General features: G+C 36.7%; 2 long non-coding RNA genes across 2 annotated transcripts in view; one reads left to right on the top strand and one right to left on the bottom strand.

The window, feature by feature from the left end:
• LOC140698673 (uncharacterized) overlaps positions 1-27,260 on the bottom strand; it is a 74,653-nt gene that overhangs the window by 44,962 nt on the left and 2,431 nt on the right. The gene's annotated exons all lie outside the window — the stretch shown is intronic.
• The window catches only part of LOC140698672 (uncharacterized), a 64,772-nt gene continuing 52,046 nt past the window's right edge, over positions 14,535-27,260 (top strand). Inside the window, exon 1 of the long non-coding RNA XR_012076493.1 lies at positions 14,535-14,646. This is a non-coding gene — a long non-coding RNA (uncharacterized lncRNA). The remainder of the gene's footprint in view (positions 14,647-27,260) is intronic.

The following is a 27,260-nucleotide window of genomic DNA, read 5'->3' as shown; positions in this document are numbered from 1 at the left end:
GCAAAAAGACAGTGAGGAAGCATTTAGGAAAGCCATAGAAAAAATGTTCCATAGGAATGGGGAACATTAAAAGAAAGAAAATGGGTAACTTCCTGTTAAGTCATTTTCCACCCCTCAGCCCTCCACATAGGTATCAAATTAAGTCCAACTTGAAGGGAGATTATTTCATTATGATTGATGTCCTATTTTACCAAGGAATGGGTTAAAATGGTTGACATGGCTTTTCTGGCCCTTGCTTAGGCTCTAAGAGATTTGATTTTGAGTTGGGGCTTGGACACACTCGACATGTTCTTTTGCTAATTCATAACAACTTTTTATTCAGTTGGGTCCCCCATCAGAACTAACCCTGAGATGCAGATGGAGTGAATCACTTGGTCTGTACCACTTGGCCCCCCTCAAATCCAGCCATCCTAGTCTTATCTGTCCTTGGTAGGTCTGAGCAGGGGGTGGTTTCTACCTCTCCACGGGCATGTGTCCTTGCCCTTAATTCTCTGCCACAGTATTTTATTCTTCTTTACTCTTTTCTCAAGTCTTCTCCCTAAAATCAGAGCAATTCCCTGTGGCAGGATAGCAAAGGTATTTCCCTGGCTGGTGCGTGCCCTTTGTCATGGAGGGTGGAGGGAAAGAGGATGAGGGCTGGATCCAGCTGGGCCTGCACTCCCCTCTGGATGCCTTTGTTCTTGTCTATGTGTTTCTGAGAAACACCCAATTTTTTTAGTCTCCATACTATCTTATGAGTTTTTGCTTTGGTTTAAAACACCGTTATATAACATGCTACAACGGTTGGAGATTAAGTGATAAAATACAAAAGTGTATAGTGCCTGTAATGCCTGATGTATAGTAGGCACATAACATAGACTTTTCCTACGTCTCAAATTTTATTTAATTATGTGATATGGAAATCCTATCATTCATCTATCTTCCAACTTTACCACTGGTCATAACTTCTTAAAGGGCAAGGACCAAATTCCTCACTTCTGTTCAGCTACTCATGATACTTGGCTGCAACAGACTCAGGCCCTGCTGCTCAAAGGCTGTGAGTCTCCTGCTCTGGTCTCATCCTTTCACACTGAATAAAAGGCAGTGTCATAGCCTCTCATAACAATATCAGAGAGCATTTCTTTGAAGTCAGAAAATTCCTAAGTCATTTTGCTCCTTTGAGGGGCTCCTCTGTTTTTATTATTATAATTGATATGCAATGTTATATTAGTTTCAGGTATACAACATAGTTTTTTGATATTTTTATACATCATAAAATGATCATAACTGCAATAAGACCAGTTAACATCCATCACCATAGAAAGTTGTTACAATATTATTAATTACATTCCTTAAGTGTACATGACTTATTTATCTTATAGCTGCAAGTGTGTACCTCGTTCCCTTACACCTGTTTTGTCCATCCCCACTGTCTGCTTTGGCAACCATTAGTTTGTTCTCTGTATCTAAGTATCTGTTTTTTTGTTTTGTTTTAGGACTATTGGCAAAAAGACAAAAAACGGCAAGTGTTGATGAGGATACAGAGAAAAGGGGATGCTCGTGCACTGTTGGTGGGAATGTAAACTGGTGCAGCAACTATGGAAAATAATATGGAAGTTCCTCAAAAAACAAAAATAGAACCACCATATGATTCAGCAATTCCATGTATGGATATTTATCCAAAGAAAACATAAACACTGATTCAAAAAAAATCTATGTATTTGTACGTTCAAAGCAATCCTATTTACAATAGCTTAGATAAGGAAGTAAACTAAGTGTTCATCAACATATGAGTGAATAAAAAATATGTGGTACACACACACACACTGGAATATACCCAGCCAAAAAAAAGAAAGAAAGAAATGAAATCTTGCAATCTTGCCATTTGTGGCAACAGGAATGGACCTGGTGGGTATTATACCAAGTTAATTGTCAGAGAAAAACAAATATTGTATGATTTTACTTCTATATGAAATCTAAAAAAACCAATGACCAAACAAAAGAGAAGAGGTCTACTTTTTGCTTAGAATAAAACTCATCTCCCTGGCATCTTATAAAAGTCTCTTAATTATCTGGTTCTCATTGACCTCTTTCTGTTCATCTTCAGTCTGTCCCCACGACTCTGAGCCACTCATATCCACCACAACCTTTCATCTACATCTGGCCTTGCTTCTCACTGCATCACCCTTCCCATCCTCCTTAAGGCCTACTCAATTCTCAAGACTCGGAGCACAGATTCCCACCTCTCAGAAGCCTTTCCTTATCGATTCAGGCCATAAGCACTTTCTTGCTCTGCATTTTTAAAGCCAGGCCTCATTCTAGCCCAGAACTATGCTTGCCAGAGAGTCATTACTCCCTAAGTTTCTTAAATTACTGAATAACATTTATCTCAATGGATTATCATGACCTCACTCTTTCTGCTTAGCCATTAAAAACCCCTTAAGAACAGAAGATGATGTTCCAACCTAGAATCAAATTTGTCACATAATGGGCAGTCAGTACCTGTCTGCTGAGCAAACTAGGCAGATAGCTACATAGATATTTAAATTTCCCTTATACACGGTTGTATGGATAGGTAGGTGAAAAGGGCAGAGCTACACAAGGTGATATACACATGAACTGGGTTATCTTTATATGAAAGGCCACAACTTTAATTTTATTAATATTATGTTAAGAGCTATACATGCATTATCTTATGTAGTCATTATTACAACTCTGTGAAGTAAGTATTATTATTACTCTCATCTTAAAGGTAAGGAAACTGATCTTAGAAGGTCTGGGGTTATCAATGTTACAACCCTAGAGGCTGATAGAGTTGGGGAAACAATCAGGTTTCTAGCAAGTCAAAGACGATGCTATCAATGATCTGCTATACATTCAACAATACCTCTCTGCATGGTAACCTCTTTCCAGACTACCACTTGAACGGTAACAATATTAATGCTCTAAAAGAATACCTTAACAGCTTAGAGCAAATGATTGAAACATTCCTGGGGAGAACTTTAAGCTTCAGGGAACTTGAGGTCATTAATTGGAGTTTGATTATCCTGTCAAACATCTGGTACAATGCACACAAACACAGCAGGGCAAGGGTTGCAGCATGGTCAAACACAGATTGTGCACAATCAGAATGCTGTGCATTGTGATGCTTTGAAAAGGTGAGAACAGAGGATGCCTGACATACGTCATCACTGTGATAACTTTATGATGTGAGGGGCATTAAATTTCATGGATTAACAAATTAGCTCATTCAGTTGTGTTAAGATAATTTTTTTGAAATTTAACGTCTGTCTTGTTCTAGTTGCTGTTGGAATAAGAAATAAAGTTTTCTCTCATTTCCCGATCTTGCCCCAGTGACTCTCTAGGTTCTTTTATCAGGGTAGGGGTAGAATGGCAATTAATATCTTGTGTTTCACTGGGTATCCCAAATGCCACATTTCCCAAGCCCCACATGGCCCAGACATTTGTTTAGCTGGAATGGTGGCTGGCAATCTGAGAAGGACAGGGTTGCCACTCAACCAGTGGGGTGAGGGTTGCCTCTCCATAACCTGGGAACACTGAGTGTCATGGGTTCCCAGAGATGCTCTCTAGGCATCCCTCATGTATATCAACCAAGCAAGCAGAAACCTGGGGCACACGGATTCCATAGGTGATTTTGGAGACTGGAACCCAATAGGTATTCCTGTGTTTACCATATGAGAGTGGAACAGCACATCTTTCAATGGCTTGTGTGAGCCAGTGAGCCCAAGTAGTGGCATCTATGATTAACTTGAAACCAATGTGTACTTCTTTATTTATTCTAAACTGTAAGAGCACAGGAGTTTCTGAATGATCTTTGGGAAGAATTCCTTGACCCTTCCCTTATCCTTGAATAACTTGGGTTAGATTTCCAAGCAACTCTAGAATAGGGAAATGACTTCTTGTGTCATTGGCTACAGGGCATAAATAAAGAAACTAGTCATTTCCTGCAACATGAGTGTCTTGACACACAGTTATGTTCATTATACACTTACTGAACAAACCTACATTAATTACCAAAGTGTATTAGGAATTCTGCAACACACAGGGGTAAAATCATGATCAAAGCAAAGCTTCTAATTTTAAAGGGCCCAGTGTACTGACAAGACAAAGATAACTGGCCAGCACAAAATAGCACAAAATGCTCAAGACTACAGTAAGTATTTGCAAGCAGTTTTAAAGAATAATAAAAGAGAGACTGCTGATTTGAACTTTCAGGATCAGGGAAGGCTTCCAGGGGCGGTAGGGGGAGGGGGAGAAAGAAAAGAACAGCTAAGCAGAGCTCTAGAAGGAGGCAATGCAAAGTTGAGCAGGTCAACAAAAGTTGAGGAGTATGAGCTAAGAACGATTAAATAGCTTGCACATCTTAAAAATGGCAGCGTTGCAGTCCAAAGTCTATGCAATTTCTATGAATGCCCCCTGTTAGAAGAAGGACTTCGTCTAATGAAAACAGTAACAGATTAACCAAACAAAAAGCAAAGAAAAGCAGATGTCAGCTACTAAGGCCGACATAGAACTCCTTGTTGAGGCCCCACCTGAAGTTCAGTCTCAGGAAACAGCTGAGTGGGCCAGATGTGCACAGTTAGCCAGCTATCTTACTGGTAAATAATTTTCATTAGAGTGACTGCAATCAAATACTGGTAAGATCTGAGGCTCAGAGACTCTCTTTCCCCCTTTAATTCCAGGACATGAAACAGAGCTGCATGAATCTCCAGACTAGAGAGGAAATGTTACTTCCTGTCTGGATGGATCCCTGCTGATGTGATACAGTGACTAGAGATGCTAAAACAAAAAAGGACGTGTTAAAGTCCTTCGTCTTACCATATGTATTAGACAAAGCACATAGGAATTGCATACACAAGAGGATAATAAGTGCTGTGCTATGGCAGAAGCAGCAGCAAGAGCAGCAGCCGGAGACAGCTGTGGTGCAGCCACCATGAATTTGCATGAGTTGTAATTTTATTAGATGGATGGCCCTATTGGATTAATCATAGCAACTGGTGGGAGACAATATTTGCATAGAGCGTATCTTTTCTATCCAAGCACCCTTTGCTGTGTGAGACATTCGACAAATGCTGTTAAGGGAATGGGCATCAGGCACATAAAAGGTTGATGTTGTTTTTACGAACAAAATGGCTGTTTACAAATATCACACAGCAGGTTCTCTGTTTTATGGACAAAAATAAATTCACTCTGAAGCTATAAAGGTCCCAGAGAAATGGGTTTGCTAATATCCATCCAATTTTAAATGGTGAGGAACCCGTGCCAACATCCCAGGGACTTGCACCTTCCTGGCCATGCCTTGAATATTCACACACACTAGTCAAATAACGCATCCGAGCCCGGGAGCTTTACTGGCCACAGTCCATTTACAGCACGTTAGCTAAACATCATTATTCATTACAAAGTACAGGTTTCTTTAGAAAACAAACAAAAGAAAGCTTTGCTTTTCATTTTTCCAAAAAAGTCATGTTTCAGGTGATTTCAAAAGAACAGAACAGAGATTGCAAGTAAATAAAAAGTAATTCTTATAGTAAAGCACTTTTGAAACAATCATCCCTAACACAGTTTAATTTTAAAAAAAGAAGAAGAATCCAAAGCATAAACATTTGTTTTGGCCTATTTTAAGTGTTCTTTATTCTCCTTCACTTGAAACACCCAATGACTCCATTTGAAAAGTGGGGTTGGCTTTCAAATGTATTATTGATATAATTAATTTACTAGGAGAAGGAGGGTCTCCCTATTCTGCAAGGCATTTATAGGACTTCAGGTTTGAAATGGAAATGAAGCACACACTTTGGCCTCCCATCTATAAGTAGCAACTTAATGACCACCAAAAAATATTATTACAAGAACAACAAAGAACAAAATCCTAAAGAGCTGAAAAGGAAAGAAAAAAAGAACCTTTACTGATTTAAAATTTTAGAATTAATGGATAACTATGCAAATAACACTTAACAATAATTAAATGGATAATAACTAAATGGAATATAAAGATCATACCATGACTTTTTAAAAATGAGTTGGAAGAAAGGAATAAATCTTAACTTTTAAAAATTAAATCACCAAAAACTAGACTGTTATTTGAAGTTATAATGCTAATAATTAAAATAATAAATAAATACATGGAAGTGTTTGTTTTTCATGTTACATTCATTTGTATTGTTTTAAAGGTTTAGTTCCATATGCACGTATTTCTGCTATACCTTACAACATGAGCTAGCTAGCTTGATAAGCTTTGGTAATTACATAAAACTGCATGCTCTGCAATAGCTTAAAAAAGGATATACATCTATGTACAGAAAGATTTCCACATCATAATATGAAATAATAGAAATTAGTAACTAGGATATATACTATGATTGCAACTATGTCAAAAAGGAAGTTATCATTTAATATGCATAAAAAACAGTTGAACTAAGGGCAATAGCTATAATGGGAAGAAGGGTTTACAGGGCCAGGAACACAGTAGAGGGAAGACAGAAGCATCTCCACTTGGTTTACTGCCTCTGCTTATGAGGTGACGTTGAGTGAGAGCTTCACCCTCTGTGGTAAGGGAACAAATGTGGCTCTCCTGAGTAAGGCATGTGTAAGAATTTTGAAAGCACAGGTGGGGCATACACAGTGCAGTTGTTTGGTCTGTGGGGTCCACTTCTCATATCCTAGTGTTCCCACCAGCAGTCCACTCTGTAGTGGACCACACCTTCACTCAGCATCTTCTAGGACCAAGAGACCACGCTCACCTCTCCTTCATCCTTATCGAATCAAACGATGGGAGTTCAGTGTGCCCACTGATGCTTTCTCTCTCTGCCCTACCATGTCATTCTGGTTTCCTTTTCTACTTTTCTACCCCCCACCAACCCCACCCTTGACCTACACATACACACATACATCCATCTCAGATGAGCAAACACACAGACTTAGTAGGAACCTATCCTGGAATTGGGATATCAGCGTGCTGGTTGTGGTTGTCCCCAATCTCATGACTGATTCTCTTAGAGGCCAGTTCACTTGGATCTAGGGAGAGGAAATCCTCTAATAGAAACCTTTATTTTGTACAGCTCCTCTCCCCAACAGAATCTTCCTTCAAAGTCCCTTTCTTATCATTGATAAAAGGAAATAATAATGTTTTGTAATAGAAATGGTTCTGCCCTGGCATCTCTCAAAAAGCTGGGATTGGTGGCCTCAACTACAGGTGACTCCTTGACTTTGGACTGTGGAATGCCTTTTGACTCAGCTCAAACCTGAGAGATCAAGACAGATCCTTGTCTGTACACCTGGTTACAATGAGAGATCAGTCCAGCAGCTATTACAGTGTTCTCATTAAGAGACGATAAAACTGAGTTAGGGCAATGACTATTAACATGGAGGTTGTAGGGGAAATTCTAGTGACATTTAGACCTAAGATAAGCAGGATGATGTGAATAATTCAAATGTAGGAGAGGGAGAATGAATGAGATAGAGAAAGGATCAAAAGAGTCTCCAAGGATGTTGGCTTGAGTAGCTCCATAGATCGCAACCCAGAAGGCAAATTTGGGATGACTCATTGAGGGGAGCAAAGATTATGACCACACCCTGCGGGAAGTTTCAGTTTGACATACGTGTACCACACCCTGAAGAAAATGCTCATCAGATAGTTGGTCTGAAACTCAAGGTGAACAATCAGAGCTGGAGCCCTGTTTGGGAACTACTGTATATACCTTTGGTGAATAGGGCCACAGGGAAAGATGAAGAAAACTTGTTTTCAGAGAAAGGAATGAAAAGTCTCCGTTATTTGGCAGCAGAAAAATTTTAAGAGTAAAAGACTGAATAAAGGACGGAGTTTCTTACTGAGGATTTAAACTCAAACCAGTGTGGCCAGTTATTCAAGGGTGCTGTACTCCCACCAGAAGAAGTGAACTAGCTGGTAGATAAAGCTCTTGGAAGGCCAAATAACCGTTTTTGGCATTTTTCTAGAACAGCAAGGAAGGCAGGATGGTATGGAGAACATGAATCCTGACTTTAAATGAATAAAAACTTCCTATATTCTGTGTTTCAAATGTTATTAAGAACAATTCTAACTTAGAACCTGTAAAATGCTATTTTCTTTCTCTCTGTAGTTGGATCATTGAACGAAATTCTGATCATATCAAGAGAAACACAGTGACAGAGTTAAGCCATGGTTTTGTCCTAGTAAATGATTATAGGCAGGACATTTCCTTAGAAAATGAGAACTGCATTGCCATCCGCACAGCAACCTCCAGGGCCAAAATAACTGGATGAGGCTTGTAATGTCTCAGGCATAATCTTTTCATGGCTGAAAAAGCTGATATCATCACACGCCTTTAATCCATAGATCAATAAATTATTATCTTGTAGTACTGCATCACCAGGGATGCACAGAATATAAATTGATTTTATGATTACTCAGTTTAGTCATTATAAAATATCGAACACAGGTATTTTGTGATTCTTTTTGCTAATTCAGATGATCTCCTGATTGTTTTATGGGGTGTAGAGAATCAATCAATAAGTATCTGTTTGCCAACATTTTCCCCACTCCCTCCTTCATCCTGCCCTCCATAGCCCTCTAGATATTAACTCGAATTGTGCAATAATCACAGTAGGACAGATAGAGGAATCAAAGATAAGAGGTTCACAACTTAGTTGGGAAACAAGATTAAAATATGTAAAGAAGAGGAGGTTTGGGTATCAGATACTACAACTCATACTGTAAATGTGCTGGGGAAGTTGTTCAGGAAATCAAGTGAGCAATAGGGGTCTAGGAAATAATGACCTTCCTGGAGCCCGAGCTACATTTTGAAGGGTGGACATTATTTGAATAGTCAGAGTGGAGTAGAAAGACAATCTCTGGCTTAGCGGAAATAGGATGAATTCTGTTTCAGGAATTCGAGGAGGAGGAGTGCCTTATTTCGTGTGGGGCTGATCATTAAGGAAGATGATTCTACCCAATGAGGAAGTTCCTAATTATTGATTATTTGTATACTCTTTGAGAGTGTGCTCTCAGCTTTGCCTCATTGGTTTCTCAGAATTTATTGGAAGGCTGTTTAGATTTACTACCCCATACTTACTTGTTGCACCATCTTATCTACTCCCACAACTTCAACTACTATCTTTATCCTTATTATTTCCCAAATTCATACCACAAAGATGGACTTGCTGTGATATTTCAGACTCACATTTTCAACTGCCTATCTATACATAGATACTCCATTCTACCTCTTGGTCAGTTGTATAAATGTAACTCATTATTTTCTCCTCCACTATCTTGTTCTCCACAAATCTATAAATGATCTTATCACCCACCCAAATACCTAAGTGAATAACCTGAAAGTGATTCTTGCCCACTTCAGCTTTTTCACACTTCATATCCAATTACCTTGTCGTAATAATTACATCTCATAATTAGCTCCAACTTTTTACCACTCTTCCATTTCCACAGACAGTAACCTATTGAGTTTACAATCTAGTGGGAATCTATAGTTATAGCATGTTATTTATTATACGAAAGAAAAAAAAAACCTTCTTCAGAGAACCATAATATAGGTAAGACAGCTATTTGTGTTTTATTTTTCACTCTGGGATGGGTATGAAAATGATGATGCTGATAATTATTACTATTTAAACAATAACAATCATTATTAATGATAACTACGATTAATTCAGTGGTAAAGACTGTGTTGTGTTCCAAATATATCATGTGTATGTTTGCAAAGTAAAAAGTAGTGGTGGGAATGAGTGAGAAGGGATTGAGGCAGGAGACCTTTAAGCAAAAATTCTTCAGCCTTGATTAACAACTAGAAAGATGAAGAGAAAATAATTTAGATACATTTTTGAAGAATTCACCCCATGCTATGATAACGAGCTGGTAGAACTACAACTATTTAGTCTGAAGGCAGATGAGTCCCTTTATCTCAGAAATGCAATCTGGAAACAGTGGAATGATTCTAAGATCAAAGGAGACACATTTTCACTATAAGGAAAGGCTTTTTATGGTCAAAGCTATCTAAAAATGCAACAGCTGCCTTAGGCTCTAGTTCTCTCCCTCCGGAGGACATTATCTAGAAGCTGGGCAATCGCAAAGCTAGAAGACACTCAGGGGATTCAAGCATGGATGGGTAGACCTTGAAAATCATCCAGTTCAACTCAGCTGTCTCTGACAAACATGCCCCAGAGGCTCTCACTTTCTTACTTTATGAGGCTTTTAACAATTTTGAACCTTGTGTGAATAAATAGGACTCGAGGTCTCTCCAAATCACATAGAAGCTGCACTCAAGTACAAATCTCTATCCTGCTGAGATGTGGGGAGGACCATTCACAACTGGATGCTTCAAGGATAAACTCGTATTTTTTTATGGTGCTAATTGGTCACCTGTTGATATCTCTTCCCAAAACACAATTTAATAACAGCCCAACTTACTACTCTCACAACTGAAGAAGATTTTTTGTATGTGAGTGTTTGCAGGAGAATACAAGGCTAGTAAGAACCAGCACTCTCCATTTCAGTAGAGTGAACCAGCAAGCAGCTGAACCAGACTGTGACTCATTTGACAGCATCCACCCTGAAAAGATCAACTCATCTCCTCCTCTGAGGTAATTTCAAGGTTTCATAAACCATGTATGGACATAAAAAATAAGTAGGACACAACATAATTAGACATTCATTTAAAAAAAGACTTACTGAGCATCTACCATGCACTAGCAAACCTGAGACTGAATAGACAAATAAGGCATAGCCACTTCAGAGAATCTTACAGCATCCTGAGCCTATAGACATGTGTAAAATTCAGGTGCAGCCCGACATTGTAGAATGAATAGGCTTACACAGATCTAGGAGAAATGATTAACTCTATCTGAAGAAACTGAGAAAGATTTCATAGAGATTACACTTCAACTGGGCTTTACAAAAAATTCATTTATTCATTCATATATTCATTTATTTATTCATTCATTGATCAATATTTTCATTCAGCATTCTCTCTACTCCAGGCATGTCCTTGGCCAAGGAAGATAAAGACTTTAAAAAATAGTCTTGATTCTGAAGAAGATTACAGAAATAAAAAGAAAATTCAAATACCAAACAAATGCTCTAATGATGCAGAAGAGAAAGATAGGCCATAGTAAAGGGAGACACATGAGCTTCCGAGGAAAAAATTGATATCTGGTTCCAAGCGATAAAGGACCAGTGTGGGTGTTTACCAGGTCTGAGGTATGGGAAGTAATAAGGGAAAGGATGTTCTTTATCTGGATAAGAACATGTAGTTTGGGAAGATGACATAAAAGGATAAGGGCCAGGTGTGGTGAGGGAGAACGAAAGATGAGTTAGAAAGGAACTTTTGGCCTAATTCCAAAAGATGTCATGTCAAGGACTTTGAATGGAAAGGGATGGCATAAGCAGTTTTTGTTTGTTCTTCTGGCTTTTGCTTTTCAGATAGACATGGTGGCAGTTTGGAGAATGGATTGAGTTTCACAGTGAGGAATAAACTAAAGGAAGATTTTCTGGTACCCATATGTGGACCATTTAGGACCAAGTATCTCTTCTCTATTTGAGTCACACTGTTCGACCCTGCATCATGGGAACTGATAGCTTTAGATCAAAGTTATAGAACTTGCAAACTCAGAAAAAGAAACAGGATAACATAAGTAAGATTTCATTTAAATTCATAGTATATTGAAAGGAAAAATGTTTTCAAAAGTATTAGCAGCAAATTCCAAACAATCAATAAGTGTACTAATTAGACAGGTATGATCTGCATATCCAAGTATCAAATCTGGTCATTTTCCGACCCATTGAAATCTAGGTTTTTTAGACATAATAAAAATCAATTTCCTTAACAAGACACTTGCTACTTAAGACCTTTGTGATTTCTTATTTTCCCTTTAATTCTAATGACTGAGAATAATATGTAATAATGGCTAAAGATGCACTCATGTGGAAAGAAAGCCATCACTTTATTAGAAGATTGATACTGACCGGCTGCTCAGGTTCATGGACAAAATTAACTAATGTATCATGGAAAAACCTTAGACCTTTAAGGAAAAAAAAAAACATAGTAAACATGGGACACTTCAGATAAACATGAGATATTTTAGATAAACAGAAAACAGAGTAATTCTCAAAATTATAGGATTATTAGAAATAATGTCAAAGCTCATTAGAGGTTTTGATAAAGACAAGCACACAGAATAAACTGATGCAGTGCACCTATGATACAGAACATACAGGCAAAATTGGTGCCATGCAGGGATATAACTCAGAGATTTTTTCAGAATGATATCATATCAAGGGTTTGAATAAGAAACTTAGGTTCAAATATAATTTCTGATCTGATCATTTTTAATGTGGAAATCGGTATGAAGTAGAAAGAATCCCCATTTTGCAAATGAAAAAAAAAAAAAACAACCCTGAAGCTCAGATACAAGACTAGCATGCTCAAGGTCAAGATCACAGAGCTCATTAAAATCTACACTTAAAAAAAAATGTGTTCTTTCTATATGTCAGGTGCTGACATTAGTGCTTTATAATTATATAATCTTTAGAACAACACTATGAGGTACATCCTAATGATCCCCATTTTACAGATGAAGGAATTGAGGCACAGAAAAGTTACATGTATTTATTCATTTAATTCTCACACACACACACACACACACACACTATCAATGGTATCATAAGAACTCTTGTTATGCTCCTTTTTCTAATGAGAAAATTGTGGCACAGGGAGAGTTCAATGACCTCCCAATACTACATGACTAGTAGATGACAAAGCAAAGACTGGCACACAGTCAGATCCCAGGGACAGTCACACCCGCAAGCAACCATGCATCAGTGTCCCAGTAGTTTTTAACATCTGCACATAAAGTCTCTGGGATTGCCAGAATCTTTCAAACCAATTTTCAGATAATGATGAGAATAGAAATCCTTACTGATGTTCTTTTAAAATTCATGTGATTTTTTTTTAATACTACTTTCCTCTGTCAGCAAGACTTCCCTAGATTATATTGCACTGCTGTTGTGCTAGTCTGTTTGTCATAATACATTTTTTATTTTAAGTTGCTTTTACTCTACAAACTCCCATATCTTCTCTGGAGGGTTCATCTCTTCTCTTCATGAAGGTTCCTCACTCAAGTCTTGTCTTCAACTTGAAACCAAATATAACAAGGTTCTCTTGGAACTTATCAGACCACCTTCCCAGTAAAATCTTGGGTGTTATGTTACTGCCTAGATTTTAGGTATAGAAGGATTTACATAAAATGGGATGGTGTGAGGTGGAGGTTCATTATTAGAGCAGGGTTGGGCTTGGTGGTAGAGTTGAAAGTTGACTGGGATGACTAGATATTTGGCTGAAAGACCAGCTTTATCACTCATGTATTTAACCACAAGTGAGTTACTTTACTTTCACGAGATTCAAAAGCTTCATCTATAAAAGAAAGGTTACATAATTCTACTTCATGCAATGTTATGAAGATTAGAGATAATATACATCAGATATCTACCAAGGCCAATAGCAACAACAGCAGGGCCTTTTGGTTTCTGGTGTTTGGTTAATAGAATTCAGACTGCTTATTTAACTTGCACAGAAAAAAATACATATTTATTTTTACTATTACCAACTGAAATTTAGCATTTTTTCAGTTATAAATATAGATGATATAGGTAACAAGCAATACTCTTAGCAGTGCCTGCAACTTTGTTACTAACAGAAATCATAACACATATTTTCATATCATATTACAGGCATTGCAGATATATTAAAATATGTTGCAATCTTCACTATTTTGAAATTACGGTATAACTATTATATTTTGCTATTGAATGAGCTTAAAAGTAAAAACACAGTTTTATATTTATAACTTTTTAACAAAAGATTTGGGCAGATGTACCAGAATGTATATCAACTGATACGTGCATTTTATTTTATGAATTTGAAGACATTTACACAATTCTTCTGAGAGCCTATGAACTTCTCAAGATTGCCAAAGGGGTGCCTGATATATAAAGGGTTAAGGATTCAAGTTTTTGTTGTTTTATCACAGTCTGTTAAGTACTTAGAAATCTTAGCTCCTAACAGCTGATCATTGCAGACTTTGGAACCTGGCTGAGAGTGTGAGCAGAAGAGAAGCAGGAAGGTGTCACAGCACTAGGGAGCTCTGGATGTTTGATGCTAGAAATTTAAGACGAAGTTGGAATTGTTTACTTCACACCTGTTCTTATTATCTCAGTGCCAAGAATCAGACAAACCTGCCAATCGTGAGACAGGTTGTCCTCATATTCAGTACTCAACCGAGTCAAGCTGCTAACTCCATGAGTTCATGATTCAACATGAACCTTTCCTTTGTTCTTATCACATGTCCTATGATTTAGAGGGGGATACTTAGCATTACGTAAGCTTACTTTTCCCTCATCTCCCACACAATCACACGCGAAGTACCTTCACTTAAGTCAGGAGAATCAGAAGGCATTATCCTAGCAAGACACCACCTACCGTGTGAATAGCAGATGAGATCAGACATATCAGACAGCTCCGAGTATAATTCTCGGCTCCGCCACTTACTGGGTGAATGCCTAAGGAAGCTGCCTGAACCTCCGAGCCTCGGTTTACTCATCTGCAAAGTGAGAATATCAGTATCCATCTCACAGGGCAAAGAGTGAGTAGACAACAGTCAGTGGTTGTTATTTCGAGTGTCCCTTTAAATTTGAGATAGGGCACTATCTCAAGCACAGTTAAGGTTTAGTTCCAAATCCAATTATGTTATTTCTGGATAATCCATTTTTTGCTTTTCCTTCAGGTTTGTCTTCTTTTCCAAAATAATTCCTTTCTGATCGCCTCCTGGTTTCATGACTCTATCAAGTTTTCCCTTTAAACAATGTTGGGAAAAGCCAATGCACTTTAGAGTTAGTAAGCCTCAAATTTCAAAATCAATGTTTGCTGGTTTTATCGCTTTGGATATTCATTTACCTTCTTTGAATCTCTGTTTTCATATTAGTAAAAGAGTTTTTAAAATGCACAAGCAATGCAGTTGTTATGAGGGTTAATTCATATATGTTAAAGGACCTGGAATGCAGGAATTTTTCAAATCTAATTTTTTGGTTTGAGAGTAACATTTATCAGGAGCCAGTTTTATGTATGAGAGGAGGAGAAATGGGTGATTGTTTGGATTGGTTTTTCTCTGATAAAAGATACAGAGAGAGATAATATGATATATTGCATCATAAAGGAGTCTGTGATGAAACTCTCAAAGGATACACTAAGTTATTCAAAGTATTATATGGTTTTATATATATATATATATGTGTGTACATATATACACACATATAATCTCAGGGAATTTTGTGGGCATTGTGGAGTCCAAAAAAAGGATAAAATACATTATATGTATATTATGGATACTATATTATGCTATATATGTATATTCCTAACCTAATATACTGTTTTAATCCTAAACTTATTTTAATAGAAAGCACTTTAGCATGGAATTTTTGGAATGATCCTAACTTCTGGAGACATGTTTTACACACAGCAGTGTAATTGTGGAGAAGGGTTTCAAATCTAAAGAAGGCAGAGAAAGACAAATACGTAGGTCAACTGGAACATTATTTGACAAGAGGGTCAAATGTTTGAAATAGATAGATGTTTAGGAAATTACAAGGGAGAGAAAACTTCTTGTTGGGGTGTGCACTAGCCAGAAGAAACATACAGTGATATCGGGCCTGACTACAAATTTTGACTTATGAAGAAACAAAGGAAACACTCCCCAAAGAGTAGGCAGGAAGAAAAGGTGATGCCAGCTTCATAAAATTTTCAATATTAGATGCCCTATCACTATATTTTTAAATGCCTAAAAGGATGTTTAAAGTTGACTAAATTCCTGTATTTATTAGAGTGGACAACCAGCCTTCCAGCCAATAGAAGAGTAGTGGCTTCCCTTACCATGAAGACTGCACCGTTATGGTTCCCATAATGACAGATAATCACGAGTGATCTGATTGTCACTACTGGTTGGGGAAGAGAGGAGCATTCAGTATTTTCTTATTACCATGACACTGTAAAGGAAGAAAAAGTTCCAAAAAACTACTAGGTTGAACTATGTTTGAAGTATGGCAATTATCAACTATTCCCCTAGATTCTGTGCCCCATTCAAAGTCTAACAAAAGCAAACTCCATTCTTCGTGTGACTAATACAACCAAGAACGAATCTGCTCTGCCCAGTCTCAACAGCGGATCAGGCTCATACCTAGGAGGCTTGTAGTACAAGTTTCCCATGATCTCACCTGGGGTTTGTGAAAACGTCATTCTACAGAAGGAAAATAGACTCACAGAAGATAAATTACTAACCTAAGGTTAAAAAACTACTGAAACTAAACTCAAATTGTATCTGTAGGCACTGAAACCTGTCTTCTTCCTTCCTTTACAGCAGTGCCTGGGCAAGGAGGGTACGTTGTGACCTCCTACTATATGCATGAGAAATTTCTTATATTCATTTCATAGATTCTTGCCTCATTTTCTTCTTGTTTACTGTCTCTTCTCTAACTTTTTTAGCTCGGTTGCTTACATGAGGTCCTCTATAAAATAGTCTTCACATAAGGAAAATAGTTGATTTAATGCTTTGGCTATTTCTGTGGGACCAAGAAAAATATTTTTGCCATTAATATTTAATACTTTGTACAGTCAAAAACAGGATTCAGCTTGGTAATGAGACCCTAGGACAATGTTCCAGGGGGAGAAAGCCCAAAAAGTCTTTGCCCTAGTTTGCACCTGATTAACTACTCCAGTAATAAGCGCAGAGTGCAATTAAGTTTAAGTACCTCCTTAGGTGCTTGCAAAAGCCAATTCTGGTGTAGTTAAACCCATCCACGCAGGGAGGGGTAAATTGAACCATGTGAAAATATTGTCTCTTTTTTTATAAAGTTGATCTGCCCCTGCTGTTTCTTACCCACCTGAAGTCATACACTTGCAATACCCCAAGCGTTCGCTGTATAAAGTATGATTAATGGAGAAAAGGAGAAAATAAGAAGTGCAAACATAATTTTTTTCCCCACACAGGTGTTACTAGCAACTGAGGAGGAGATGAGGATGTGACTCATTTTCTTTAATGGTGTATTTCCTCAGACAGGCTCTGTATTTTAAATGAAACCAAAACCTTAGGATTTTCCCTCTGTAGATTATGGGTAATTCCCGATGCCCCAGAAGAGCTCGTAAAAGACACTTTGGCAATCAGCAACCCACCTGACAATTTGCTAGAAGGAACCTTGACTATTTAGTTTTTTTTTAAATCACATTCTACATATGATGGTCATTTTAATAGAGAGTGTGATTCAAAGCATTTCCCTCAAGTCACTAATTATTCCAATCCAGAGTATACTCCCCAAAGTCCCCAGAGAGTTTATGATGATTTAAGTATATGGATCAGTCAGTGTATCAACTTCTGGCTTTATCTTCAGTTTGCCAATGTTCGATTATTTCAGTGGATATTTTACTTGTCTGGACAACCTTTCTTGCAATATTCATTCATTCAGAATATTTATTAAATTCCTACTGTGTGTGAAGCATTATACTTGGGCAATATAGATGGAAGAAAACATTTCACTTTACAAGAACCTTAATCTCTAGAAGCAAGGGCATTAAATGCAATCCAGTGCTGAGGTGATTGAGAGATAGGGAACAGTGTGACAGAAGAGGGAGGCAGGGAGGTGGGGAGGTTCATTTCCATCTGAGCAGAGGGAGCTGAAAAAGGCATCTCAGAGAAGGAGAATAAACTTTTAAGCTGAATGTTGAAGATGGCTATCTGTTCAAGACAAATGGTAAAGAGGAGAGCATATGAGGGTTCTTTCTAGACAAAGGGAATAAATAAATCAGAGGTATAAAGATGGAAATTTACTTGGATTATTTAAAGAAATAGGGCTGGGTATCTAGCTAGAAATAACAATAGCTAATGCACTTATCTGTGCATTCCAGGCACAATTCGAAGTACCTTATATGTATTAACCCATTGAAAATTCACATACTTATGATGGAGATATTACTATTATCCTCATTTCTACGGATAAGCCAATTGAAGTTTGGGTGACATGGCCAAGGTCACACAGCTAGGAAGAAAAAGTAAGAAAAAGAAGTAGAATTCAAACCAGTTTGTCTTATTTCAGAGCAGTGTTCTCTACCCTGATGCTGTGTATTGAGGAAGAGGCTTACAAGTCATGTCAACATAATCCCATTTGTGGTTTTAATCAGGAAGTTACCACCATCCAGTTTTCATTTAAAGGAAATATCACCAAGACTACAATATAGCACATGAAACACTAGTTAAGAAAAGGTTATTTCAGTAGTCCAGACAAGAGCTGATAAGCTCTCTAATTATAATAATGGTAGGAAGAATGGAGCGGGACAGATCTGAGTGGTGGTAAAGGAATCAGACTGAGGGTAGGTTGTAGAGAATGAGGGTAAAAGAGAAATGGAAGGTGGCACAAAGTTTCTGTCACGGTTCACTAAGCATCAATGAATTCTCTACTTCATTTTCAAATGCATCAATTCTAGTCATTATGATATTTTCAGAAATGATGAGGAAACAGTCAACACTTCACCTTACATCTTAACTCATAAATACTCCTTTATGCCTGTGGTATAAGATTTAAGCACTTTGCACATCTGGTGGAATCTGTTCTCCACACCACGCATTGAGTTCCTTTCACCACACTGTGTTGAATGGTCTTTTTTTTCCTCATAATATATACAGAAAATAATGCTCTCTCATCAATCTCACAGACCCTGTTCATTGTGCTTTCAGCTCGACAGCGACCTTTTCTTATTGCCTGAGTAATGCCTGCCTAGCCCATTTTGTAACAAATACAGATTGCTTTTCTTCTCATTCTGTCTGGTGATGAGCTGATTAATAGCAGCACAAGTGGCTTCTCCTTGAAACTAATTAATCACCTGTCATAATTGTTCAACAGTTAAATAACTATTAATCTGGATGCTAGACAGAGTGAAGGTTGACAGGGTTAGGAAACAGAAAGAGTTCTTGCCATGAAATCAAGGCTAAGCATTTGCTAAGATGCTGCTTCTAAAAGTCAGAAGATTGTGCTGTGTTTGGGAAAGAGTCTCTTAAGGACTTTGTACATATGGGAGATTAAAGTATTGCAGGTCACTTCAAGCTTATTTATTTGGTGCAGCTACTGAGGAAAACAGTATGGAGGTTTCTTAAAAAACTAAAAATAGCATTACTACATGACCCAGCAATTCCATCCTTTGGAATATATCCAAAAAAAAAAAATGGGGACAATAATAATTTGAAAAAATACATGCACCCCAATGTTCACAGAAGCATTATTTACAATTGCCAAGATATGGAAGCAACCTAAGTGCCCATCAACAAGTGAATGGATAAAGATTATGTGGGGTGTATATATATATATATATACAGGAATATATATATAGGAATACTACTCAGCCATAAAAAAGAATGAAAGTTTGTTATCTGCGACAACAATGAATGGACTTGGAGGGTATTATGATAAGTGAAATAAGTCAGAGAAAGACAAACACTATATGATATCACTTATATGTGAATTCTAAACCAACAACAACAAACTAATGAATATAACAAAACAGAAGCAGACTCACAGATATAGAAAACAAACCAGTGGTTACCAGTGAGAAGAGGGAAGTGGAAAGGAGCAATACCAGGGTAGGGGACTAAGTGGTATGAACTATTATGTATAAAATAAGCTACAAGGATATATTGTACAATATAGGAATATAGTCTATATATTATAATAAGTATAAATGGAGTACAACCTTTAAAATTTATGAATCACTATATCATACACTTGTAACATATAATATTGCACATCTGCTCTGCTTCAATTTAAAAAAAAAGCTTCTGGGAGGTCTCTGGTCTTCATACACTGAATTTCTTCCCTCTCTGCTTTGTCTTACCTTTTTTTTAATGTTATTTTTTACTGAAGTGTAGTTGATTTACAATGTTAGTTTTAGGTATGCAGCAAAGTGATTCAGATATATATAGATTCTTTTGTATTATGTTATTTTTTCAGATTCTTTTGTATTATATGTTATTACAAGAAATTGAATATAGTTCCCTGTGCTATACAGTAGGTCCTTGCTGTTTATCTGTTTTATATATAGTAATGTATATCTGTTAATCCCAAACTCCTAATTTATCCCTTCCCCTACTTTCCCTTTTGGTAACCATAGTTTGTTTTCGATGTCTGTGAGTCTATTTTTGGTTTGTAAATCAAATTTGTATCATTCTTTTAAGATTCCACATATAAGTGATATCATATAATAACTGTCTTTCTCTGTCTGACTTACTTCACTTAATATGATAATCTCTAGGTCCATGCATGTTGCTGCAAATGGCATTATTTCATTCTTTTTGATATCTGAGTAATTACCTTGATTCCAAAATATCTCATGCTATACGAGATTTGACCATTTATAGATTCCCAAAGGCCAGCTACTAGGTATATAGGAAGAGAAAAGCTAAAGCTGCCTCTTTATAGTTATTTGTTTATAGGAGCCAGCCAGGGCTGAAATCCAGTTGAATTATGACAGATGTCTCCTCATCATAGTTAAGCTTATTAGTGAACTGCAGCTGTAAGTAATGCATTTTTCATCAATGCCTCAGCCATTCTTAATCAAGCATTTGTGAGACTTGACCTATAAATTACACTTTCAAGAACACCAGGATTTAACAAAAGAATGTATTATGATTAATGGTCTGATGCCAATGGAATTAATGATTTTCTATTAAGAAATACTACACTCATGAGCCTTGGTCATGAATGTATGAAAGATTCCATTAAACCACTTACCCCTAATAGATGGCTGTTTTATATACAAGTCTGGGTACTTCAAACATATGAGTCAAAACTGGATGTAGAAAATCCCTCTAAAACTCCCTAACATGCTTTAACACATATTAAGCAGGACAGATTGAAAACTTTTGTGTATGCTCAGCTGCCTTCAAGATAAAGTCAAAATTCTTTAAAATGTCTTCATGTCCTGCTGTCTGCCTATTTCATCAACCTCATGTCTTTTGATCTTTCCAGTGTTTAATACTACAGATACTAAGAAGTTGTTCATTTTAGCGAATATGCCATTCTGTTTCACATCCCTGTCCCTCCATAACTGCTGCTCTCCTGCTCTGGAATATTCTGCTACTTGTGTGCTAAGGCTCCTCAGTTCACAACCTAGCTTTTCTAGAAAGTCTGCACTGATTACCCTGGAAGACCAATGTGCTCTTTCTCTTTTTCTCTCATTTATCTTATATACACTTTCATCATTTTCATCTGAGTACTGTGGTTATTCCTTACTAGCCTACTTCTCCAGTAGAGTGAAAGCTTCCTGTGGTCAGGGATATTGTTTTTACATCTTCCTATGCTGAACACCTCACATGATAACTTGCATAGAGGGATCTTTCAGTATATTGCTGTCTTTGTCAGTGTGGGCTGCTTTAACAATTAACATAGACTGGGTGACTTAACTGACATTTATTTCTCGTAGTCCTACAAGCTGTGAAGTTCAAGATCAAGTTACTGACAGATTTGGCATCTGGTTAGGGCCTGCTTCCTGGTTCAGAGACAGTAGTCATCTTGATATGTCTTCATATAACAGAGAAAGGGAGCTCTATACTCTTTATCCTCTTATAATGGTACCAGTCTCATCATGGGGGCTCCAGCCTCATTACCATACCCAAACCTAATCACTTCCCCAATGGTCTTTCTCTAAATTCCATCACATTGGGATTAGGCTTCCAAATATGAATCCTTTAGGGAGACATAAACGTTTGATCCATATCAATGTGTGAGTGAGTGAATAAGTTAATTAATGAGTAATGGGAAGAGTAAATTACTGGAAAAGCTGATTTGATAAATTGTAATGAGATAATTTTCTCTAAAAAATAATGTTTTTGTTTTTTCTGTCCTTTCTTTCTTTTGTTTTTTTTTTTGGATTACAGCACTAAACTATAGTTCTATTGGTGGGACTGTCACAAAGTATCCAATACTACATTCACAGCAAGTTTTGTTGAAGCTGTAGGGTAAAATTATTCCTAGAGCCCATTCTTTAAGCAAATGGGGGTCTCTATGACTGTAAAGAACCAAAAAGGAGGTCCTGGGTAAAAATGGAGTCTCCCTCTTCCTCTCCCCTTTATAGAGGACTATGAAAGAGCCAAAAGGATTGATCAGAACTCTTGGAGTCGTCTTCCATGCTGTTTAGTGTTAACTCATGTTAGACTTGGGGAAATAATCTGATGCTAGGAAGTGGGAGGACATGAAAATGGAGTCAGTCTCTTCTCTTTGGAGTTGCAGTAAAACGTGAAGGTCAAGTGAAGGTCTCGTGGGCATTGGAAACAATCTTAGATATGGCAGGAAATACAAAGATATGCCCGTTTTACAGGCTAATACCATCTCTTAATTTTGTGCCTAGGATTCTATTTTTACCCTTAACGTTTTGAAAGATACAGACTCTCTCAGCTGTGCAAGGGCATTTAAGTGCATCCTTGGCCTATACAGCTTCAAAATGAAAAGGCATAGCTTCTGTGATACCTCAACAGAGCCCAAGAGTTGAATTAACTTCAAGAGAATAGAATTAGATATTCTTGGCCTAGCTACCCTTCTTCAATGGAGCTCTTTTTAGAGCTATATATCTGGGTTTTACGTCTTAAGGAAAGTTGTATCTATTAACATACACCTTTAGGATTATCACTGCCACAGTGTCTGGCACAATGCAGGCACTCATTCACGTATGTGAATATTAACTGGGGCTGTGACATTCTGGAGCATTTTCTTAATTATACAGGGACTAAAAAAATTCTTAGAAAACACTAGTTTAAAGAATTAAAACTGCCATTCTCCATAGGATATCAAGGACAAAAGGGAAAAATTAAAATCATTAAATCACTGTTAAGAGTTCTGACCCCATGTTACCATGGTTAATAACTTAATACTTCTAAGCCTCCATTTGATTAAATAGGAGAGGTAAAATTTATTATGCCCACATTAAAGTTTATTGTGAGAATTAAACAGGATAAATTAGCACCTTAAGCTAACAATAAACCTAATTGTTAAATTATTATTTGGCTAACTGACCCCAAAAATGTATGCTCCTTTTCTATAATGTAGATATACTCTGGGATTTAACTACCCAAACAAGAACCATAGGTCCCAGTCCCCTTACATCGAGGTAGGGTTAGATGAACATTACAATCACTTACTAACTGGATGTGACATGTATCACTTCCAGGCCTACATGTTTAAGAAGCAGATATGATCTTCTCTCTATCTCTTCTCTCTGTCTCTATCAGCTTACCACTGTCATTGTCAACCTTCAAAACCACTATCTGAAAGTTATTACAGCTGCCACCATTTTGGCTCACTGAATGATTGCATAGAGCAGAGCCCTATAGCCTTCCAGGAACACTTAAATTAGATAGATAACATATTCTGTTAAGCCCCTGAAACTTGGAGATTATACTCACAGTTTTCATTATCTGAGCAGCCTGTCACTTGAGACTTGGTGCTATTCAAGAACCTCAAGAACATGATGTTGGCTTACTGGCTGGGCGGTGGGCACCAAGGAAATAGACAAAGTAGTCTGGAAAGATGTACAGCTCTGTTTCAATGTAACAAAATATTTAGTAGAACAATGTGCCTGCAGGTCCTATCTTCTTAGGGAAAATGCTTAGATTGAGCCACAATGTTGGAGTGTGTGGCTACTACTGGCTCTCCAGAGTACTCTAGAAAAGAAATGAACTCAAGCAAAGACTGGAAGATTTTCAAACAGAGAACAAGGAATTAGAGACAGTCGAGAGATTAAGGGCATTACAGATTGGAAAAGTTTACTGCTTTGGATCCTGCAAATAGCAGGATATAATGTTGTCAAAGACTTTGTTCATCAAAGAACCACTAAATCTTCTCAAACTAAATAAAGTACTTCAGCCCTGTTGAAAATACCACATTAAGAATGGTACATCCCACTTAAGCCCACTGTTTTAGGTGGTTTCAAGATAGGATGTGGATGAGAAAGTCAAGAAATAAAGTAGATTTAAGAAATGTGTCTAGGAGACCATTTTAGATGTGATTACTCATCCATGGAATTGACTACAAACACATAGTTGAAAATATTCTAAATTTCTGAGGAAATTGTGTTGCTAAAGAAACCATAGCCCAGTTTTAAAATGTCTTCAGACATTCAATTTTAAAAATAACCCTGGGCCCTTTAAACTTGTATGGTCATAGAGAAGGCTGTCAAAATTTCAGATATGCCACGAAAAATAAGAGGAAGAGATTTCAAGATGGTGAACCCAGGAACAATTAAGGACAATAGGTAAAACAATTCCTCCCAAGGAGCAGTGTAACAATCGAATCAAGAAATTCTTCCAACCACAGGACCAGGTTCCTTAGGGTGCCGCTCCAGGAGGATCTCATCATTGCTATAGACTAGTGACTGCTATGTGTCTGTTACTCTTTCATTTCCAAATAAGAGTTTAAATTTAGTATGCCATCCCTATTTTCTGCATGGTTCATTGGGTGATAAATGGACAACCTGTCTTAAAATGTATAGTTTTAAAAATAATGAAGAGTTATATCTGATCTGATGGAGAGTATGGTGATTATCTAGATATTTAGTCTATGAGATAAGTATAGTATCTGTATGGAATTTGAGATTTTCTCCTTTGTGGAGGGAGCAAGAGATGGGTAGTGAATATGTTTCATGCTTGGGAAGAAGAGTTCCCAAGGAAATTTCATGACCAGAGGGACAGATCTTAGTAGAGATGACAAACTGTGCACCAAAGATCTATATTCTCTTCCATAAAGGACAGATTTATTTTTAAATAAACAGCTGTTCAGTCAAGAATTGTATTTTCTAGCACATGCCTGCATAAATGCAAGGCTATCAACTACTTGCAAAGGGATTATAAGCAAAAGTGATGTGTGTCAGTTCTGGTCCAAGGTTATTAAGAAGTGTTTGTGTATGCTTTTTTTGTATTTCTCTTATCTATAAATTAAAAGTCATATGGTAAGCAGGGCAGATGCTGAAGATATAGAGGTAAATAAGACCTAAGCCCAGTAGTCAGTGACAATTTGTCTTTTCCCTAACTCTGGAGACACAGGTTCAGTCCACATGGGGTCTGCTCAGGCTATGTCATCTGCATTCCCTTCAGTCAAAATACCTGCTTTGTTCAAGTTTTAATTTTTTTTTTTATATTTCCCTAGCTGGCATAACTACATGAAGGACAATTTGGAATTTCAGTGGACATTTTTAGAAAAATTTGACATGAATGAGACTCTTCACTGGAGATATACTTGAGAACAATAACAAAAAAGGGAAATTTAAAAAGGGGGAAAAAATCTTATAAAGAGATTCACTATCTTATCTGCCCAAAAGAAAGACTACTTTGCATAATACATGAGACCACCCTCCTGCATTTCCATACTTCAGGGATTAATAAGTATCAGTTTGTCGACTGAATGACTTAATGGAATAATCAAGGGATTGAGTTATTACTTAAACTAGTTGTAGAAATGTTCTCCCTCTTGGGTATGTGTGTTAAGATGTATTTTCCTACATTTACTCTTCTCTTTTCCCTGCAGAAGGAAGAAAACCCACCTTTTAGAGTGATTTTTTTTTTTTTTTAGTTTTCAATCATTTTTTTTTGTGCCTGTAGCCAACTCACATTTTTGGTAACTCATTTTTAGAGTGATAATTTTATACCCCAAAATGGTAACTGGGAAGAAAATGTTTTAACTATGAGTTTGAATAATGACCTTTTTTCTAGCTACTGGATAAGAAGTAAAGCTGAATACTTAGAGTTTTGGATATTATTTCAAGATTTTTTTTTAATTTGATTTATGAATACATAAATTTACAAGCTATATTTAAGAGTTCATGTTATTTTCCTGACAGTGAATGAATCTTGAACCAATTAGAATGATTTAATTTAGTTTACAAATCAACATATAAAAAATTGGGTTAGGTATATTTTAGTTAGTGTAATAGTTCAGTTGATTTTTCATGATCTAAAGGTGGTAATTTATACAAATGATTAAATCAAACTCTATAGAACAGTTACCAAAAGTACAAAATAGTGAATACAATCTGTCCACTTGTTTATCAAGCTTATTATTATGGTTTATTATTAAGATGGTAAATCCAATATAATATATGTGCTGTTTTATTTCATATGCTGATAAAATTAATTTAATTTTATTTTAATTGGAAACTTTAAATATGCCATCTGAATGTGTGAATGTGTACATATACATGTGTGTGTGTATATTCATTTGATTAAGCTGCCATAACAAAATACCATAGATTGCATGGCTTAAACAAGAGAAATTTATTTTCTCATGGTTCTGGAGGCTAGAAAATTCAAGACGGAGGTTCTCGATGGGTACCATTTCAGTTGAGTGCTCTTTGCATGGCTTGCAGATAGCTGCCCTCTTGCTGTATATTCACAGTGCTTTCACGGTGGAGAGAGAAAGCAAGTTCTCTGGATGTCTCTTCTTATAAGGTTGCTACTCGTATCAGATTAGGGCACCACCTTAATTACCCTTAATTACTTTCTTATTCCAAATACGGTTACACTGGGAGTTAGGATTCCACTATATGTAATTTGGCGGGACACAATTCAATCCATAGCAATCTGAATATATACATATAAAAATATACTAATAAATTTTTTGTTGGATATTGTTAAATAGATGGCAGTCAAGTGAAATAAAATTAGATTTTTTTTTTGCAAAATGATTAATCAATGCTTAAATTGTAGAAATATCTCTCACTATGTTATGTGATATTTCTGTACTTCTGGCATAGTTCTGAATCATTCTAACAATAAAAATACTTACTTATGAAAAAAGTTAAAAATTCCTAATGATCATGGTTTCTCAATACTGTGTATTTTCAAAATATTTCCTGTAACTGTATCTTGCCTTTGGATACTACTGGCATGTTCATGCCTTTTCTCCTTTGACAAACACATGTTTCTAATGCCAAATTCAGAATAATAAAGTGGTTAGATGTCTTTTATACCTAAACTTTTTTTGGTAGTACAAATTTTCCTTTTTACTCGTTTAAAAAATGACAATAGGAATAATGAGGGTTTCTTTGCTATTCTCCAAATTTTTATTTTTTAAAAATTCTTGTGAGGGATCTTTTTATTTACCAACTTAGAGTAAAGAAAGACCTGACAAATCAACAGAACAATTCAGTTTTCCTAGGTAACTTATATGTAAGTAAAAT

Source organism: Vicugna pacos, chromosome 10 (assembly GCF_048564905.1).
Source record: "Vicugna pacos chromosome 10, VicPac4, whole genome shotgun sequence".
Taxonomy (NCBI): Eukaryota; Metazoa; Chordata; class Mammalia; order Artiodactyla; family Camelidae; genus Vicugna; species Vicugna pacos.
The sequence above is the reverse complement of the archived record's forward strand: the minus strand, read 5'-3'. Positions and strand labels throughout refer to the sequence as shown.